Source organism: Microcaecilia unicolor, chromosome 4 (assembly GCF_901765095.1).
Source record: "Microcaecilia unicolor chromosome 4, aMicUni1.1, whole genome shotgun sequence".
In the NCBI taxonomy this organism is placed as follows: domain Eukaryota; kingdom Metazoa; phylum Chordata; class Amphibia; order Gymnophiona; family Siphonopidae; genus Microcaecilia; species Microcaecilia unicolor.
Genome location: NC_044034.1, coordinates 8,763,102 through 8,784,458, shown reverse-complemented (window position 1 = coordinate 8,784,458; position 21,357 = coordinate 8,763,102).

Genomic DNA, 21,357 nt, shown 5'->3' with positions numbered 1-21,357 from the left:
ATGTTGCTACTCTGGGATTCCAGAATCTTGTTATTCTTTGAGGTTTCCGCCATGTACTTGTGACCTGGATTGACCACTGTTGGAGACAGGATGCTGGGCTTGATGGACCTTCTGTCTGTCCCAGTTTGGCAACACTTATGTTCTTATGTTGGAAGATTTAAGTCAATTATCTTGGCCACTGAAGAGTTTTTTTCAATAGTGATGTGCGTTACTGTTTCTACATGCGTTTTCATGTACTTTTCAGTGTGAACATGCAGAAGGCGTGTGTGCTTGGAAGGTTATTATTTCTCTTCAAAGCAAAAGAAAATTAATAACTACAAACTGTGTTTGTGCATCTCTTTGGCCTCCATAGACTTTGCAATTGAAATGACCAATTAATCATTGTGTCTCTGTCCAACATATGCAATATGAATTCACCAAAGACTATATTACCAAGGACTGAAGTTCTGCCATTAGAGATCTGTGGAAACCTCCTAGCCCTGGTGGCCCCATTATCGGTGCATCATCTTGAAGGGATATGTTGTCTCCAAACAAGTAAGAAGAGATTGCTGTCTGGAGATAGATATTCTGTGGCTTACATTACCAGTTGTTGGAGATTACATTGCTGCTTTTAAGTTATGGTACAGGTACATTGTTATTACAGTCCCATACTGGGACAGACCAAAGTTCCATCAAGCCCAGGATCCTGTTTCTAATAGTGGCCAATCCAGGTCATGAGTACCTGGAAAGATCCCAAAAAAGTACAATACATTTTATACTGCTTATCCCAGAAACAGTGGATTTTCCCCAAGTCAATTTAATAATGGTCTATGGACTTTCCTTTAGGAAGCCATCCAAGCCTTTTTTAAACCCCGCTACAAATTCCAGAGCTTAATTACACTTTGAGTGAAGAAAAGTTTTCTCAGATTTGTTTTAAATTTACTACTTTGTAGCTTCATCGCATGCCCCCTAGTCCTAGTATTTTTGGAAAGTGTAAACAGATGCTTCACATCTACCCGTTCCACTCCACTCATTATTTTATAGACCTCTTTCATATCTCCCCTCAGCCGCCTTTTCTCCAAGTTGAAGAGCCCTAGCCGCTTTAGCCTTTCCACATAGGGAAGTCGTCCCATCCCCTTTATCATTTTTATCGCCCATCTCTGCACCTTTTCTAATTCTACTATTATTATTATTATTTATTGCATTTGTATCCCACATTATCCCACCTTTTTGCAGGCTCAATGTGGCTTACAATATATCATGGATAGTGGAAATGAGAGGGGACTAAACATTTGGTGTTACAGAAGTATTTTGGGTTGCATGGTAATGGAAATCATGATAGTGATATAATATAAGGCATTCTCAACATTACTAGATATGTGTGGGGATTTCACCCTTTTTGGTCTTTGTGGTATATCTTGTCGAAAAAAGTATAATATTTATTATAACAGGTTGTGGTATATCTTTTTTGAGATGCGGCGACCAGAATTGAACACAATATTCGAGGTGAGGTTGCACAATGGAGCGATACAAAGGCTTTATAACATCCTCATTTTTGTTTTCCTTTCTTTTGCTAATGATATCTAACATTCTATTTGCTTTCTTAGCTGCTGCAACACACTGAACAGAAGGTTTCAACGTATCATCAACGATGACGCCTAGATCCCTTTCCTGGTCCTTGCATTACGTAGCTATAATTCGGGTTCCTCTATCCCACATGCATCACCTTGCACTTGCTCACATTAAACATCATTTGTAAGATATTAACCAGCTTATAATCGAACGAGAATAACGCCCAAGTTCCGACCTAAATCGGGAGATGGGCGTTCTTCTCACAAAAACAAATAAAGCGGTATAATCGAAAGCCGAACTTTGGACGCTTTCAACTGCACTCCGTCGCGGATGCGGACAAAGTTGACGGGGGCGTATCGAAGGCGTGTCGAAGGCGGAACTGGGGCGTGGTTATCGGGCGAACAGAGATGGGCGCCCTTCGCCGATAATGGAACAGTTTTGAGCTAGAATTTAGGACACTTTTCCTGGACCCTGTTTTTTGACGAATAAGGCCCCCAAAAGTGCCCTAAATGACCAGATGACCCCCAGAGGGAGTCGGGGATGACCTCCCCTGACTCCCCCAGTGGTCACTAACCCCCTCCCACCACAACAAATGATGTTTCACAACTTTTTACTTTCACCCTCAAATGTCATACCCTCCTCCCAAGCAGCAGTATGCAGGTCCCTGGAGCAGTTGTTAGGGGGTGCAGTGGACGTCAGGCAGGTGGACCCAGGCCCATCCCCCCCCTACCTGTTACAATTGTGCTGCTTAATGCTACTAGTCGTCCAACCCCCCCAAACCCACTGTACCCACATGTAGGTGCCCCCCTTCACCTCTTAGGGCTATAGTAATGATGTAGACTTGTGGGCAGTGGGTTTTGAGGGGGATTTGGGGGGCTCAACACCCAAGGGAAGGGTGCTATGCACCTGGGAGCTCTTTTACCTTTTATTTGGTTTTTGTAAAAGTGCCCCCTAGGGTGCCCGGTTGGTGTCCTGGCATGTGAGGGGGACCAGTGCACTATGAATCCTGGCCCCTCCCACGAACAAATGCCTTGGATTTATTCGTTTTTGAGCTGGGCGATTTCATATTCCATTATCGCTGAAAAGCAAAAACGCCCAGCTCACACCTTGACGAATAAAACATGGGCGTCTTTTTCTTTTAAAAAATACGATCCGCCCCGCCCCTTCACGGACCCGTTCTCGGAGATAAACGCCCATGGAGATAGGCGTTTCTGTTCCATTATGCCCCTCTAAGTGTTCACAGATTTTAAATATATATATATATATATATATATATATATATATATATATATATATATATATATATATATATATATATATATATATATATATAAAACAAGTGACCCCTAGTATCCGTGATCAGCCACAAATGCACAAATTTACACCTGCTCCAGAGAAGTTGTTAATGTGTGTGTAGTGTAAACATGTTCACAAGTATTTCATGAGATATTGATGAACAGTGTGATTCCAGTCCTTCTCTAAAAAAGGAAGGCACACGAAGTGTTGAGGTGCACTTAATCCCCACGAAACAATATAGGGAGAAAAAAGAGTGGGGGAAGATAGGCTTTTTCCTATCAATAGGGGAGACGTATATTTGCAAAAAGTATAATATTTATTATAACAGGTTGACTCAACACAGCCACGCTTGCTGTAAGCATTTCTGCCATTGTTCTGGAATGTTCTTTGAAATTGGCTTTTCTTGGAGTATTAATCATTCAAGTACTCGATATACTGTTGGAAGACTCCTGAAGAAGGCGCTCCCCTCAGGGGCGTAGCCAGACTTCCGTGGGAGGGGTGTCTAGAGCTCGAGGGGAGGGGGCACATTTTAGCCCCCCCCCCGCCGCCGCCCCCCGTCTCTGCTGCCCCCCCTCCCGCCACAAACCCTCTGCCGCCGCCGCCTACCTTCCGTTTTGCTGGCGGGGGACCCCACTCCCCGCCACCCGACGTCCTCTCCGACCGTTCTGCTGCAGAGAAAAGTCTTCTTCCTTGCATGCTGACGTCCTGCACGTTGTACGTGCAGGACGTCAACTCAGAGAACAGAACTGGCAATTTAATAACAGAACCACTGGCAATTTAATGAAAAATAGCATTGATGCAGTCGGTGCCATTGTTGGCTGTAGAAATTATTTTGCAAACTGGTTGCTGATTTCTGAATGATCGGAAATGTTTAGCGCACAGAACTGTTCTCTGAGTCTGACGTCCTGCACGTTGTCAGCATGCAAGGAAGAAGACTTTTCTCTGCAGCAGAACGGTCGGATAGGACGTCGGCTGGCGGGGAGTGGGGTCCCCCGCCAGCAAAACGGAAGGTAGGCGGCGGCGGGGGCGGGTTCGCCGGGAGGGGGTCCCAACTGAAATCTACGGGGGCCCAGGCCCCCTCAGGCCCCACGTAGCTACGCCACTGGCTCCCCTATTGATTGGAAAGAGCCTATCTTCCCCCACTCTTTTCTCTTTTGCTCCTGTCCCTCTCTACCAGTGCATTGTAATGTAATGTTACTGCACTCTGGGGTCATTTAGGAAGTGGCCTGCGGTAGCGTGCATGCACGGAATTGCTGCCTGCTGAGGTCACTTACTACTGCGGCAGTAAAAAAATGCCTATTATAAATATGGAGGTCGTAAATGGCAGTGCGCTAATAAAAATATTAGCACGCAGCTGTTTACTTCCTGAGCCCTCACCGCTTCGTATCCCAGTGGTAGTCATGTAGCGCACGGCACTTTCCAATTACCACCAGGCATGCCAACTCCCTGCCCCTCACGTTAGAAAATACGAAATGATTTTCTGCTGCAGGAAAAGATGAGCGGCAAAAGCAAAACTGCCAGCACCTGGTGGTAATGCAGTATTTCAGCAGGCTACCTGCGCGGTAGCCCCAATGCTACTTAGTAAAAGGTCCCCTTATGTGTGTAATTCGGGGATTCAATTTGGAAAGAGCCAATTTGTTACTCATAAAACAGTTTTACAAGTGGAAAAAGCTGTATATTTAGAGTTCTGTAATTTTCAGGGGCAGTTATACATCTAATTGCTGCTTTGAACATATGTACATAAGAACATAAGAGTAGCCATATACTGGATCAGACCAATGGTCCATCTAGCCCAGTATACAAAACAGTGGCCAAGCCAGGTCACATGTACCTGCCAGAAACCCAAATCATGGCAACTCTATACTACAAATCCCAGGACAAGCAGTCTGTCTCAATAGCAGACTATGGACTTTTCCTCCAGGAATTTGTTCAAAACTTTTTAAAACCCAGATACGCTAACCGCTGTTACCACCCATATATTATGTTAAAAGGCCGGTTACATGTTTAAGGATACTTACTTATTGGCACTTAGATATATGTTATATGTTTGTGTGGGGGGTGGGGGGGGGCAGCAGTTTGCAGTCTGCAGAGGTGTTGTGGGCTACTTTACATCTCTGCATCAGGCTGTACCCGGACACTGGCACTGAACATTTTGGGTGCTTGGCGGAACTTGGATAGTGATTCAGCCGGGTTAGGGCAGAGTTCTGTCCGGCTCACTTTGCCCGGATGGTTTCCGAGTAAGTAGTGTCATATCATGGCACTTGATGGTATATGAAGCCTTATAAAAGAAATAAAGAAATAAATTTTTGGGTCTGCCTTAGTTATGCCCCAGGACTGCCTTGGTGCTGACCGGATTGTGCAGATGGTCAGAGCAGATATTTTGGTCCCAGTCATCAGGAGTTAACTGGATAGGAGCAGCTTTTACCCAGTTAACTTATGCTGAATATTGACCATCCTTGGTGCACCTCAAACTGGATTCATTTGGCTGTTTTGAGCAGAAAATGGACAATGTATCTAAGGAACCACTGGCAATTTAATAAAAAATAGCATTGATGCAGTTGGTGCTGTTGTTGGCTGTAGAAATTATTTTGCAAACTGGCTGCTAATTTCTGAATGATCAGAAATGTTTAGCGCACAGTAATATCTGGTCATTGTAGTGTCTTATGTCGAGAGGCAAAGAATGGTTGCCTCTGTGCCCCTTCTTCACTACTACTACTACTTAACATTTCTAGAGCGCTACTAGGGTTACGCAGCGCTGTACAAATTAACAAAGAAGGACAGTCCCTGCTCAAGGAGCTTACAATCTAAAGGATGAAATGTCAAGTTGGGGCAGTCTAGATTTCCTGAGTAGAGGTGTAGTGGGTCAGACCCACTACCGTCAGTCCAGCTAAAGCACAGCATCACGTGATGAACGCGAGGGGCACAGAGGAAAGACCGGGCTGCTTAGAGATGGGATGAGACAGTTCAAAGGGAAGGATAGTGTGAACGAAAGGAAGCTGGAGAGGCAGAGCTGGATTTGGGATGAATCTTGAGAGACAGGGCCGGTCTTAGGCAGAGGCGACCAAGGCGGCCGCATAGGGCCCCGCGTGGGGCACCTCAACTCTGCCTCATTCCGACCGACCCCCGCTCGGACGACTGCATCATGATCCCGCTCGGCCGCCGCCGCTCCGCTCCCGCCAAGTTGCGGCATGGTGCCCATCCCTCGCTGAGCCTGCCATCAGCAGCCTCCCGCCTCTCCAGACCCCGACAGTTGCACCAACGGCCCCGACAGACAGTTGCAGCGCCAGCGCGACGGCCCCGGCTCCCGACAGAGAGATGCAGTGATGGCTCACCCCAGCGTTTCACTTCCCGCTCAATGTCCCGCCTTCTGATGAGGTATTTCCTGTTTGGCGGGCGGGAGTCACTGAGCGGGAAAGCTGCCTGGAGCCTGGTCGGAGGTGAGCCGGTGTGCGAGTGAGTGCGACTTAAAAATAAATAAAGACAGTCAAGTGGAGCTGGAGCAAGTTTGTGCCACTGCCATTCAAAGGCAAGCCAGGTATGATGATAGCTTTTCTTATAAGGAAGAAGGAAGTGTCAAACCCCTTTTGTGCCATTTTAAAGGTAAATATTATGCAGTAGTCTATTATTCTCCCATCAGTGATTAAGTCAAAATTCAGTGTTTTATGAAGGGCAGTGACAGGAAAAGATCAAGAGGTTAGCTAAAGTGGTGCGTGTATGTGAGGGGTGGGGTCAGGGGCAAGTGGAGAGGGGTAGTAGTGTCAGACTTTACTGTTAATTTGCCCAAAGTTATTGAAAACCTAAAGAATCCCAAGTGGCCAGACTACAAATTGTCCATCTAAAGGTACTTATCTTGCTAAGCTGGCCAGATCATGTGTATTTAGGAGAATTTGAGTTTCCAAAGCAAATAGCATTGTAGCCTCAAGAAAGAGGGGCATTTCTCTAAGCATGTTCAGCTTAGGAGAGGAAAAGAGCACATATAAAATCCATTTCCAAGGAACCTTTTTAAATTAAAAAATAGGGGAATTTGAAAGTACTGGATCTTTTCTTAGTATTTTTCCTTTATTCTCCTTTGTTATGAGAATTGGAACTACTAATTGTAGTGAACTTGAACTGAATTTCTGGGGAGGGGGGGGGGTTCATGATAGCATTGGGCTTATTATTTCAATCAGTTTTTTTTGTACAAGTTATACAAGTTTAGCTTCATTTGTCTTTATTTGAAATTGCATAAATAAAAAAATTTCTAAAAATGGAATAATCTTATCAATGGGGTGGAGGTAGGGTGGGCAGGACTATGGTGGGGGCGGGGCTAAGGTGGGGAGGGGCTGGGATGGGGCCCCACCAAATTGGTCTGCACGGGGCCCCGCACCTGCTAAGACCGGCCCTGTCGAGAGAAGTTCCGGTTGAGGCTTAGAGTCAGAATTTGGTACTTTGATGGCTTTGAGAACAGTTCCGGAAGCAGTTTCCGCACATGGAGTCAGAAGGTGGTCAGAGATAAAGTCAGAGATGAGGTTCTAGTAAATATTGAGGGCATCGACAGGTCAGAGATGAGGTCACAGAGGATTTCTTATATGGTTGTAGACAGATCAGAATTTTATGGCATCAGAAACAGGATTAAAATCCAGGCACAGACCAATGGAGATGAACATTAAAGCTAGAGGCAGAGAATGGCCTGAAAATGGCTGAAAGCCATCTGAGATGAAATCTTACAGATAACAAGAGGGCAGTCAGTGAATGGGTTAATGGAATCAGTGTTTTGACTTGTTATATGGGTTCCGTGTACTGGTGGAAAAGGGGCTTCTTTCTGCTGAGAAGAGTCACCCTGGCCTTAGGCCTCAGTGACCGGATGACCCTTTCTCTCTCTCTCTCTCATACCTCCCCACTGTGTTTCTGTGCTAAGCTTCCAATTAGCATTTGTTGCTATCTCAAACTTAAATTTTGCTCATTAGCAGGACAGTCAGTTCATTAAGGGTCAAACAGTAATCTTTACTTGTTAGGATGGTGCCTGGTGATTAATTAGGAGCACAAGTTTGAGTCTGCTGTTAATGACTGAGAACAGGGCATCATGGGACTCTGTGAACGAAGCTGTAGCACTGGCCACACTTCTTGTACACAGTTCCACTCTCAGGGATTGCCATGTTTTAGGAACTAATAAGGAAGGTTACTTTAATGCTTTGTAACATAAGGAGACCTCAGGGATACCCTTCACCTTCCAATTATCTGAAAATTCCAGGAACAAGAGGAGCAATCCTCGTTTCCCCTTTATATGATTTGTCTCACATGCATGGGGAGAAATGTGCTTGCAGAATCCATTAGGGTTGTCCACTGTATGGTTTGATTTTATCATTTATATGGTGTTACTAGATGTACATCCTGGTTCTATCTTACTGCCTGGTTCTACCTTGATGTCTTTAAGAAAAACAAGACCTCAAGTCCATACTTGAGGTCTTGTTTTTCTTAAAGACATCAATCAGAAGTGTAGCCAGTATTTAGCACTGGGGGAGACAACAGTGTAAAAAAAATAGGCCCCAGTGTGAGTAGGTTTATAAGACCACGTAGGCACCGTTTTCATTGGAAGTCTGTTTGGGGGTGCAGCCACTCCCCTTGTGCCACACTTAGCTACGCGTCTGACATCAATAGGTGACACCAAAATTACTAGTCCATATAGGCAATGAGGTCAATTGGGGCTGGATCAACCTATCCTAAAAATCTGGAGCCAGCTGGCAATCTTGGAATTCATGAATGTAATGAGCAGTGGAAGTAGGAGCAGAGCAGGGGAAAACCTGCGTGTGGCCCTTCCATAAGCGTCTTGCCAAGAAGAAATGATGCATCAGCAGTGGAAGTCACCCCAGAGTTCCTTCATAGCCCACTACAACACATGTCCCTTCATTATATCACCGGGATGTGTATGGGAAAAATGAAGGATTTAGTTTATTATTATAACATTTTGTATCCTCTATTATCCCAAACAGTGTTCAGGTTCAATGTAGCTTACAATCCAATTATAAGCAGGTACTTCCTTTGTCTTTAGAGGGCTCACAATTTAGGTTTTGTACCTGAGGCAATGGGGGGTTAAGTGACTTGCCCAGGGTCACAAGGACCTGTAGTAGAAATTAAACCCAGGATGCTGCCTTTAAAGTCTACTGCACTAACCATTAGGCCACTCCTCCAGTAATTGTTGGGTTACTCTTCAGATGCCAAATCATTTATCACCTTCATTGTATTTGTCGCCATCAAATATGTACATAACTATTTCTAAATCAAGCAGCAATATTTCTCTTTGTATTTGCTGTTCTCTTAGTGTGTCCTGTTTGCTTCATTAGTTGTGGTGATGCTCACTGAGACATCTGTCTCTGGAAATGACAACATTCTATTCCTCGATTTTTCTTGTCTGTGTATCTCCATCATTGCTCCTGCTTACAGTTGTTGATATTTTGTACTGTGCACTGCTGTGAAGCTTGTACGTCAAATACAAAAACTAACTAAATAAATAAAAAGTCAATGGGGCAAGCAATTTTTATAACATAACAGTGGAGGTTTCTATCAATTTTCAATTAATTTTGCTTAAAACTTTCTGGCAGGCATCTGAAACAGAGGCAATGTCATTACAAGTCATCAATAATGACAGGTAGACTCCACAGTACCAAAACAGGGGCCATTCCACACAAAGAAACTCAAAGAGTGGAATGAAGATTCCAAGGTGCTGGAAGAGGGGCATATAGAACCAACATTGGCAGGAAGATGGCATCAGAAGATTGGCAAACCAACAACAACACTAGTCGGACAAACCCAAGGCAGAGGGAGTAAGTTAAAAAGGAAGATGCATTAGGCTGGTAGAACTCCACTGGAAGAGTGCCAACACAGCACCCAAATTGGCTGGAAGGCACTAAATTACCAAAAGGGGAACAATATTGCATAAAGATTAGGGAAAAGAAGCACCAAGAGGGTTATGTCTAGTTATGAAAGAGTCTCTCTATTGACAGTTTGCTCATGAGAATCGACAGTAAGACTGTAAGATGTGAAATAAATAAAAAGACAATGGTATGAAGATCCTGTAAGCATTGGGAGAGGACTAAATGGCACCAACATTGACAAGAAGACCCCAAATTGATGGGAGAGAAGTAAAGAATCACCAACATTGGCTGGAAGATCCAAAGACAATGATGAAGAAAGGTTGGGACACTGGTGTTCAGTAGATGGTGTGGGGATGGGTATCCCATAAAGATATGGCTGCTGGGGTTCAGTGGGTAATAAACTATATATTCAACAGGGAGTGATCTCCACAATTAGTTAACAGAATATCTAGAAAGGTGGGAGATTCTATAAGTAGAATATTGGCGTGTCGGACTATGACACTTATTATTTACACAATAAATATTTAAATAATAAGTGTCATAGTCCGACATGACAATATTCTACTTATAGAATCTCCCACCTTTCTAGATTTTTCAGTGGGTAAGTCAGCGTTATACTCAAGGGAGTAAATCTCAATAGATTGCCTAAAGTTAAGCACCGGTATGATGTAAACTAAGTGGGAATTCTATATTGGCAATTGCAAATGGAAATACCAGTATAGAATACTAGTATATGTTTGCATTTATGTGTCTAACTTAATGCCAGCTCAATGGCTGGTGTGAATGTTCATGCTTAAATGATGATGATGATGGGTACTTATAACTCGCCACTCTCCTTAAATTTAGGCTCAGAGTGGTTTAACAGTATCTCAATATAATAAACAGGCCTTTAAACAATCAGCCACATCTGATACAGACAAATAGCTTATCCATAACACATCTTCAGTGATAATCCTTTTGAAATAAATATGTTTTTGAGTTGTTTTTTAAAATAACATAAGTGAAGATATCTGCCATAACTGTACTGGAAGATCGTTCCACAGAGTTGGACCAGCAATGAAAAATGTCCCTGAACGATTCTCCTCTATTTGGAGAGGGTACATCTAATAATTTTCCTTGAGATCTTAAATTCCTACTGGGTGGATACATTTCAAACTTTTTGAAATAGCAACTGGGGCATCATCCTCAGAAACTTTAAATACCAACAATAGTATTTTAAACTTCCCTCCTTCTTCCCTGCCTTTCTCATGCGCTCTGTGGAATGCCCGCTCTTTCTGCAACAAACTTTCCTACATCCACGACCCCTTTTTCTCTTGTACTCTCCATCTGCTTGCCCCAACTGACACTTGGCTTTGCCCTGAAGACTCTGCTTCAGCTGCGGCCCTGTGTCATGGAGGTTAACTTTTCTCCCATACTCCTCGCCCGGTTGGCTGCGGAGGTGGTGTTGCGCTACTACTTTCATCCTTCTGTAGGTTTCAACCTCGTCTTCCACCTTAGTCTCACTGCTTTTCTTCCTTCGAAGTCCACTCCATCTGTCTATTCACTCCTCTGCCTCTCCAAGTAGCAGTCAGTTATCGACCCCCTGATAAGTCCCTTTCTTCTCTTTCTCACTGACTTTGACTCCTGGCTTTCCTTCTTTCCTGAACCTTCATCTCCTTCCCTCATTCTTGGGGATTTTAACATTCATGCTAGTGATCCCTCTGACTTTTATGCTTCTCAGTTTCTTGCTTTAATATCCTCTTTCAATCTTCAACTGTGCTCCACTACCCCCACTCACCAGAATGGCCACTATCTTGATCTTATTTTCTTCTCAAACTGCTCACTCTCCAGTTTCTGTGCCTCAGCTCTTCCCCTCTCAGACCATCATCTGATAACTTTCACACTTAAACACCCTCCCCACCAGTCCCGTCCAATCTCAACCAATACATTTAGGAATCTTCAGCCTATTGACCCTTCTACTCTATCTTCCAGTGTTTCAAATCTCTTCTCAACCACTATGTTATCCAAGTCTGTCAATGAGGTTGTCTCTTCCTACTCTCTCCTCTGCTCTGGATACTCTTGCTCCTCCCATTCCCCATTCTGTAAGGCGTAAAATAGAAATCAAACAAAATAAAACATGGAAAAGAAAATAAGATGATACTTTTTTATTGGACATAACTTAATACATTTCTTGATTAGCTTTCGAAGGTTGCCCTTCTTCGTCAGATCGGAAATAAGCTTTCCTTAGTCCATTCTCTCAACCCGCCAACCCCTGCCTCCTTTTCTTCTTTTTCTGAACTCACTGAAGAGGAAACTGCACATTTTCTTTCCTCCTCAAAACTAACTACCTGTTCCTCCGATCCTATTCCCACCCTTTACTTAACACTATCTCTCCTACTGTCATCCCTTTTATCTGCCATATCCTCAGTCTTTCACTTTCCACTGTGACTGTTCCTGATGCCTTCAAACATGCCGTAGTCACACCACTCCTTAAAAAAACCCCTACCTGTCCTTCCAACTATTGCCCCTCCTCCCTTTCCTATCCAAGATATTTGAACGTGCTGTTCACCGCCGTTGTCCTGGCTTTCTTTCTTCTCAAGCTATTCTTGATCCACTTCAATCTGTGTTTTGCCCTCTTCATTCAACTGAAACAGCGCTAAAGTCTCCAATGACCTGTTCCTGGCCAGATCCAAAGGTCTCTATTCTATCCTCATCCTTCTCAATCTACAGTATCTGCTGCTTTTGACACTGTTGATCACCGCCAACTCCTTGATATGCTGTCCTCACTTGGATTTCAGGGCTCTGTTCTTTCCTGGTTTTCTCCTTATCTTTCCCATCGTACTTTTAGTGTGTACTCTGGTGGATCATTCTCCATTTCTATCCCAGTTGATGTACCTCAAAGATCTGTCCTGGGACCTCTTCCTTTCTCCATCTATACTTCTTCTCTTGGTACTCTGATCTCATCCCATGGTTTTCAGTATTACCTTTATGCTGATGACTCATAGATCTACCTATCCACAACAGAAATCTTAGCAGGAATCAAGGCCAAAGTATCAGCCTGCCTGTCTGACATTGGCGCCTGGATGTTTCACCGCCATCTGAAACTAAACATTTATTTATTTATTTATTTATTTATTTGTTACTTATATCCCACATTTTCCCACTCATGCAGGCGCAATGTGGCTCACAGAGAATTAAATAATAGTACAATCTTAATAGCTTAGTCAAACATAAAGAAGTAGGTTGGAGGGAAGAAACTAACAACGTGAACTAGGTAGGGTAAGGGACAAGGGATGTTTTAATCAACATGGCAAGTTGAGTGGTAAGTCTTGGCAAAGAGGAATGTCTTTAACAACTTCTTAAAAAGGGCATGATCCTCTTGAGTTTTAAGGTGACGAGGTAGTGCGTTCCAGTATTTGGGACTCCAATAACAGAAAGACGAGGCGAAGATTTTCTTATACTTGACTCCCTTACAATTCGGAAAATGGAGGTGGAGATAGGACCGAGCAGCAGGGTTGGCATTTCTAGGCGGAAGGTCGATCAAGGGGAGCATGTAATCCGGGGAGGTCCCATAAATGATTTTATGTGTTAGGGAGCAGATCTTAAAAGCGATGCGCTCCTGTACAGGCAGCCAATGAAGTTTAAAGCGCAGGGGTTCAGCATGTGCAAAACGCCTTTCTTTAAGGATGAGCCTCGCCGCAGTGTTCTGAGCCGTTTGGAACATTTTCAATAAGGAGGCCTGGCAACCCACATAAATACCACTACAATAATCCAGGTGGGATAGGACAAGCCAGTGGACAAGGGTACGGAACAAGTCTCTGGGAAGGAGATATCTGATTCGCCGAAGTCTCCACATGGCCTGGAACATTTTTTTGGAGACTGATTGTACGTGATCAGCCAGCTGGAGATGTGAATCCAGATGCACTCCTAAAAGTCTCAGGCTTTTAGTAATCGGGAGGGTAGAGCCCAGAACTGGAAGCATTGAGTCAGATATATTAGAGTGCGTGGACGAGAGGATGAGACAATGAGTTTTTTCCCTATTTAGCCTGAAGCGGAACACCCTGGCCCAATGTTCTAAAGTGGAGAAACAGGCATCTATGAGGTTGGTAACTTCTGATATTGTGGTTTGAAAAGGGATGTAGACTGTAATATCGTCCGCATAGATGAAAGGGTTGAGGTCCAGATTAGCAAGTGCTGTGGCTAAAGGCATCATCATAATATTGAATAGTGTCGGTGAGAGGGGAGAACCCTGAGGGACCCCACAGGAGGCATTCCACGATTCAGAAGTATTGGAATTCACCATTACCTGATAGGACCTAGAAGTCAAGAAACCCTTGAACCAATGTAAAACTGGCCCTCCTATACCAAAAGAATCCAGTAGATGGAGCAGGAGTTCATGATCCACCATGTCAAAAGCACTAGACATATCAAATTGTAGCAGAAGAATTTTCCGTCCAACAGATAGTTCACGTCTAAAGTTGGATAAGAGGGTGACCAGGACGGTCTCTGTGCTGTAATGAACTCGAAAACCTGATTGCGAATGGTGGAGGATATCAAAATTAGTCAAAAATTCGTTGAGCTGAACATTGACCAGACTCTCCATCAACTTGATAACTAGAGGTATGGAAGCCACTGGGCGATAATTTGAGATGACATCTGGTTTGATCTTTGGATTCTTTGGGATTGGGGTGAGAAGAATGTTTCCATGACCTGACGGGAAAAGTCCTGCGCTTAACATATAATTGAGGTAACAAGTCAGTTCTTCAATATAAGATTTTGGTGCGACTTTTAGGAGATGAGTCGGACATACATCTAATTTGCAGCTTTTATTTGTGAATTTTTGTAGAGCAGCATTCACCTTGTCAGGCAACAAGACCAAGACTGAGCTTTTTATCTTTCCCCCTAAACCAACATCTCCTCTTCCCCCATTCTCTATCTCTGTACATAACACTCTCATCATCCCTGTCTCTTCAGCTCGTAACCTTGGGGTCATCGTCGACTCCTCTCTCTCCTTCTCTGCACATATTCAAATGACTGCCAAAACCTGTCGTTTCTTTCTCTATAATAGCAACAAAATTCACCCTTTCCTTTCTGAGCACACTAGCAGAACCCTCATCCACACTCATCACCTCTCGCTTAGACTATTGAAACTTGCTTTTTTCACTTGGATGTCTTTTTTTTTTTTGAAAATGGACCAAAAAGATAAACATACAGAGCACAAAAACATCTAGCAAGTGGCCAGTTTTGACACAAAAAGATAGGCGTTTTGCTAGTTTAAAAATGACTATATTTGCTATTCGGATTCTGGATGTTTTGAGCATCCTGTCTAGAAAGCTCCTCTAAATTTAAGAGAAGTGCAATTTTGGAGAGTGTAATTTAATTGGTTTGTACTTTGGTTGAAGACTGGATTAATATGTGTCTTTACAGTAGGGAAGTTCTCCAGCAAATGTTTTTGTGGAGCTTTTTCTGATCTATGATTAAATGATTCCAACCTTAAACTCTGTGCTGGTTGATAATTTTTTGACTGAGGTCTTTTTTTTACTTTAATTTTTTTTTCAAATTTTAATAATTACAATATTCAATAAACCTTGAATAAAATACAGGAAATATGCAAATAGGAAAACTACTACATTTTACTCTAATTTTTAAAGTTTTCTAAATTTAATTTATTACTTTTAAAAGTATGATTTATTAATTTAATGTTAATGCTGGTGTTCTTCTGTTCCTAATCTTAAGAGTAAAGAGTTGTTTGATTTTCTCTATACTACCTGCCCATCCTGTCACCTTGTGGTCTGTGTACGATACTGGTCAATGGTGTTGAGGTATCCTTGGCAAACATTGCATGGTATGGGATGGGTCATTAGTGATGAGCCTCTGGGGGAATCCCACTTGCACATGGTCCCCTGCCTCTGCCTCTCCACAGACATGCCAAGGAGATAAGATGCCTCGTAAACCCTCTGTAAAACCAGCAAGAGAGAAGCAAAGGCTGGAACTGGCTTGACACTGCTGCTCTCTCTTACTCTGAGACCTCCGCGGGCAGCTCAGGTGAGCACTGTCATCTCACCGGAGCAAACACCAAAGACTCACACCCTACGGTCTCTTTACTGAATTATTTAGGTGGGTCTGAAATACAAATCTCTCTCCTTTACCAGTTACAATGATAGAACCCGTTAAGGCAATTAAAAACCAAAATAGATCATGGTAGAAGGGTCAGGTGGTACTTAGTATTTATGTAAAGGGATCCATACACATGTAGGTAGTGATTTTAGGAAACCTACTGTTCCCACATGAATAACTGTAGCACACACAGATTTCAAGGAAGGATGCTTTTGGCTCCTAACCACTGCTCAATTCCCCTATCCTTGCTCCTTCTCAACCAGTACTTCCCTCGTCCTTAGTTGTCTTGTCTGTCTGTATTTTTAGATTGTAAGCTCTATCGAGCAGGGACTGTCTCTCTGTGTCAGGTGATCAGCGCTGCGTGTGTCTGGTAGTGCTATACAAATGATATTGTCAGACTTTTAAAACACATGTATACTTTTATGAGGGAAATATATTTCTATTTACATCTCCCCTGGATAATGCCTGGGTGGGAGCAAGCTGTTCGTTTGGAACTAGAGTTTCAAGGAGAGAGTAAAGGGTGAACTTGCCTCTCTCTGCCCTTAAAAAGCACATGAAAGAGAAGTTAGAAAATAAGGAGACTAATTTAAAGAAAGTTGCACATGAAGTCAGAAAGGTACTTACATATTACCTCCGGAGGGTAGGAGGGTAGGGTAGGGTAGGGTAGGGTAGGGTAAAGAGTACCTCTGAATATCCATAAATACCTCTTTTTACTATCCAGTTAATGCCTCTGATTATCCTAAAAGACCCCCCCCCCCCCCGATACTATCCGGATAGTGTCTCTGAATATCCTGACAGACCCCCTCTGTACTATCCGGATAGTGTCTCTGAATATCCTCACAGACTCCTCTGTACTATCCAGATAGTGTCTCTGAATATCCTGACAGACCCCCTCTGTACTATCCAGATAGTGTCTCCGAATATCCTCACAGACCCCTCTGTACTATCTGGATAATGTCTCAATATTTTTACAGACCCCTCTGTACTATCCGGATAGTGTCTCTGAATATCCTTACAGACCCCCTCTGTACTATCTGGATAGAGCCTCTGAATATCCTTACAGACCCCCCCCCTCTGTACTATCCGGACAGTGTCTCTGAATATCTTTATAGACCCCCTCTGTACTATCCGGAGAGTGTCTCTGAATATCCTCACAGACTCCTCTGTACTATCCGGATAGTGTCTCTGAATATCTTTACAGACCCCCTCTGTACTATCCGGATAGTGTCGCTGAATATCCTCACAAACCCCTCTGTACTGTCCGGATAGTGTCTCTGAATATTTTTACACACCTCCTCTATACTATCCACAGAGTATCTCTGAATATCCTTAAAGACCCCCTCTATAATTCTTACTGAAAAATGCTGCTTAAAAAACGCTAAAAAAGTATGCATTTTTAAGCAGTGTTTTTCAGTAAGATTTACATTTTTACGGAGGGCATTACTTAAGGAATCAGATTCTGTACTTAGTTTTATCAATAGAATCAAACAAAATAAAACATGGAAAAGAAAATAAGATGATACCTTTTTTTATTGGACATAACTTAATACATTTCTTGATTAGCTTTCGAAGGTTGCCCTTCTTCGTCAGATCGGAAATAAGCAAATGTGCTAGCTGACAGTGTATATAAGTGAAAACATTCAAGCATTACTATGACAGTCTGACAGGGTGGGAGGATGGGGGTGGGTCGGAGGTATGCATGGGGACATCAAAGCATATCATTGATATTCTAACAGGATGGGTGTGGATAGGTGAGGGGTGGGGTGGGGTGATCAACAGAGAAATACAGCTTTATGGTTTATAATGGGCTAGGAACCCCAGGTCCTTGTTAAGTCCTTTCTGTTGGGTGTTAAAATATTCAATCATTCTGACTTCAAAGGTCTTACGTTCTTGTATGGTTTTAAAGTTACCTTTCAGGATTCTCACTGTGAAGTCACTGGTACAGTGTCCTGGTCCTGTAAAATGTTGACCAACAGGCGTGGGAACCCTGCTGGCACCAGTATTGTTTATATGATGTCTATGTAAATTGAATCTTGTCTTAAGCATCTGGCCTGTTTCTCCAATATAGCATCCTTCGTTACATTTTTTACACTGAATGATATATACCACATTGGAAGATGAGCAAGTGAAAGATCCCTTTATGTTGAATATCTTTCCTTTGTGGATGACTGTGGGGTCCTGTGAAATGTTTTAGTTTGCAACTGGATAAATTACAGGGAAGTGTGCCCTTCTGTTCCTTTTCAGTCTGTGATGGAAGTTTACTTCTGATTAGCTTGTGTTTTAAGTTGGGTGACTGTCGGAAGGCCAGTACTGGTGGGGATGGGAATATCTCTTTCAGTAATTCATCCTCCTGGAGTAGAGGTTGTAGATCTCTTATGATTTTCCTCAGTTTTTCCAGCTCTGGATTGTATGTCACTACAAGGGGGATTCTGTCTGTGGCTGTTTTCTCCTTGTACTGTAGCAGATTCTCCCTGGGTGTTTTGAGGGAGGAGGCAATATTCTTGAAGATTATTTTGGGGTTGTAGCCTTTCTGTTTGAAGGATTCAGTCAGGCTTTTAAGGTGTCTGTCTCTGTCCCCTGGGTCAGAGCAGATACGGTGGTATCTTGTGGCTTGGCTGTAAATGATGGATCTTTTTGTATGTGAAGGATGGAAGCTGGAGTTGTGGAGGTAGCTGCATCTGTCTGTGGGTTTCTTGTATATAGATGTTTGTATACAGCCATCACTGATTGAGACCGTGGTGTCCAAAACATTGACTTTTTCTGGGGAGTAGTCAATTTTGAATCTGATTGTAGGATGGTATGTATTGAAGGCAGAATAAAATTGTTTCAGAGTTTCTTCACCCTCTGTCCAAATCATAAAAATGTCATCGATGTACCGGTAGTATTTTAGAGGTTTGGTCTGGTGTGTATTCAGAAATGTCTCTTCCAGCTCAGCCATAAAAAGGTTGGCATATTGGGGTGCTGTCCTGGTGCCCATCGCAGTGCCCATTATTTGCAGATAGATATCATTGCTAAAGCGGAAGTAGTTGTGAGTTAAAATAAATTTGATTAATTTTGTAATAGTTCTTTTCCATGTTTTATTTTGTTTGATTTCTATTGATAACCTTAAGAGTGGACTAACACGGCTACCACACTCCTGTACTTAGTTTGTAATTTTATTTTGTTTTTTACCAAAAACGCCATTTTTAAATGCTTTTATTGTATCATTTATTATTTTTTTCACACCGTTTTATGTTTTCATTCTGATTCCTCAAAACATTTTACACAGATGCCATTTTATTTTTAAATATTGTCGAGTTTTTAAGTTTTAATTCTGAGAATAAATTATCTCAGCATTATAAATACTGGGCTGTTCCAAGATGGCAGCCCCCATACAGAGGTTTGAAGCTGCTGCTCCAGTTCTGTGAAGGAACCGCTTTTTATCATTAGAATCTTTTTATGTACAATTAGTCTTTTATAGAGTGGGTTTCTTTCACACCCCTAGGTGTTTTAATGTTTTTACTTTTATTTTCTGTCTTTATTCCAGAATTACTGTGTGAATGTCCCAATACCTTTTTTGCTTTGACACAGATAAGATTAAAAGCAACTTCCTTGTGCCTAAGTTAAATGCCTTGGATGACCAGTTGTGTTACCCCCATCTCTAGATCATTTATAAATGTATGAAAAAGCAGCGGTCCCAGCACAGACCCCTAAGGAACCCCACTATCTACCCTTCTCCATTGAGAATACTGACCATTTAACCCTACTCTGTTTTCTATCCTTTAACCAGTTTTTAATCCACAATAGAACATTTCCTCCTATCCCATGACCCTCCAATTTCCTCTGGAGTCTTTCATGAGGTACTTTGTCAAATGCCTTTTGAAAATCCAGATGCACAGTATCAACCGGCTCATTACATTCTTATCCACATGTCTGTTCACCCCTTCAAAGAAATGTAATAGATTGATGAGGCAAGATTTCCCTTCACTAAATCCATGTTGGCTTTTGTCTCATTAATCCATGCTTTTGAATATGCTCAGTAATTTTGTTCTTTATAATAGTCTCTACCATTTTGCCCGGCACCGACGTCAGGCTCACTGGTCTATAATTTCCCGGATCCCCTCTGGAACCTTTTTAAATATCGGCGTTACATTGGCCATCCTCCAATCTTCTGGTACAATGCTCAATTTTAAAGATAAGTTACATATTACTAACTATAGTTCCGCCAGTTCATTTTTCAGTTCTATCAGTACTCTGGGATGAATACTATCCAGTCCAGGAGATTTGCTACTCTTCAATTTGTCAAATTGCCCCATTATATCCTTCAGGTTTATAGACATTTCATTCAGCTTCTCCGACTCATCAGCTTTGAATACCATTTCTGGCAGCGTTGGCTCTCCCAAATCTTCTCGGTGAAGACTGAGGTGAAGAATTCATTTAATCTCTCCGCTTTGTCTTTGTCTTCCCTGATTGCCCCTTTACCCCTCGGTCATCTAATGGTCCTACCAATTCTTTTGCTGGCTTCTTGCTTTTAATATACCTAAAAAATTTCAATTAAATTATAGGTACTAATTGGCTCATTTTTGGGTGCAGGGCCAAAGTTCTGTGCATAATTTTGAACAGCATATATAGAATTTGGGGAAATTGTGTATGTAAGATATAGAATAATAGTGTGGATGCGTATGATTTGCGCCACTAACTAGCGGATGCTTGGAATGCTCTCCCACTGGAGGTGGTGGAGAGCAAAACGGTAACGGAATTCAAACATGCATGGGATAAACATAAAGGAATCCTGTTCCGAGGGAATGAATCCTCAGAAGCTTAGCCGAGATTGGGTGGCAGAGCCGGTGGTGGGAGGCGGGGCTGGTGGTTGGGAGGTGGGGATAGTGCTGGGCAGACTTATACGGTCTGTGCCAGAGCAGGTGGTGGGAGGCGGGGCTGGTGGTTGGGAGGCGGGGCTAGTGCTGGGCAGACTTATACGGTCTGTGTCCTGAAAATGACAGATACAAATCAAGGTAAGGTATACACAAACAGTAGCACATATGAGTTTATCTTGTTGGGCAGACTGGATGGACCGTGCAGGTCTTTTTCTGCCGTCATCTACTATGCTACTATGTAATTACGTGTGTGTTAGGCGCACCACAATCTCTTACCCCTGGATTCTATTTATGATACTCAAATGTTGCATGTGCTAATTTAACACTAGTAGTGTTGTTGGGGGAGAGGTGTGGGGGGGAGGGGGTAGGGGTTAGGGAGGGACGGTAGCACCTATAATTTAATTTAACAATGAGCCAATTAGCACCTATAATTTGGTGTTAACAGTTATTGGTGCTAATTGGCAACAATTTGGATTTACGCACACATGTTGCTAGGTGCTATTCTATAAAGATGTGTACATTAATCATTCAGCGCTCAACTTAAAAGGGGTTGTGGCTATGCGAAGGGGATGGGCAGGTCAGGGATGTTCACTAAAGATGAATTTGGGGGATCCGTGCCGATTTTACATGCGAGGATTGACACCAGTTGGTTTCGTAAATTTTTGAGGCCAAAGTTGATGCTGATCCCAGCTCTATGCACAGTTCTA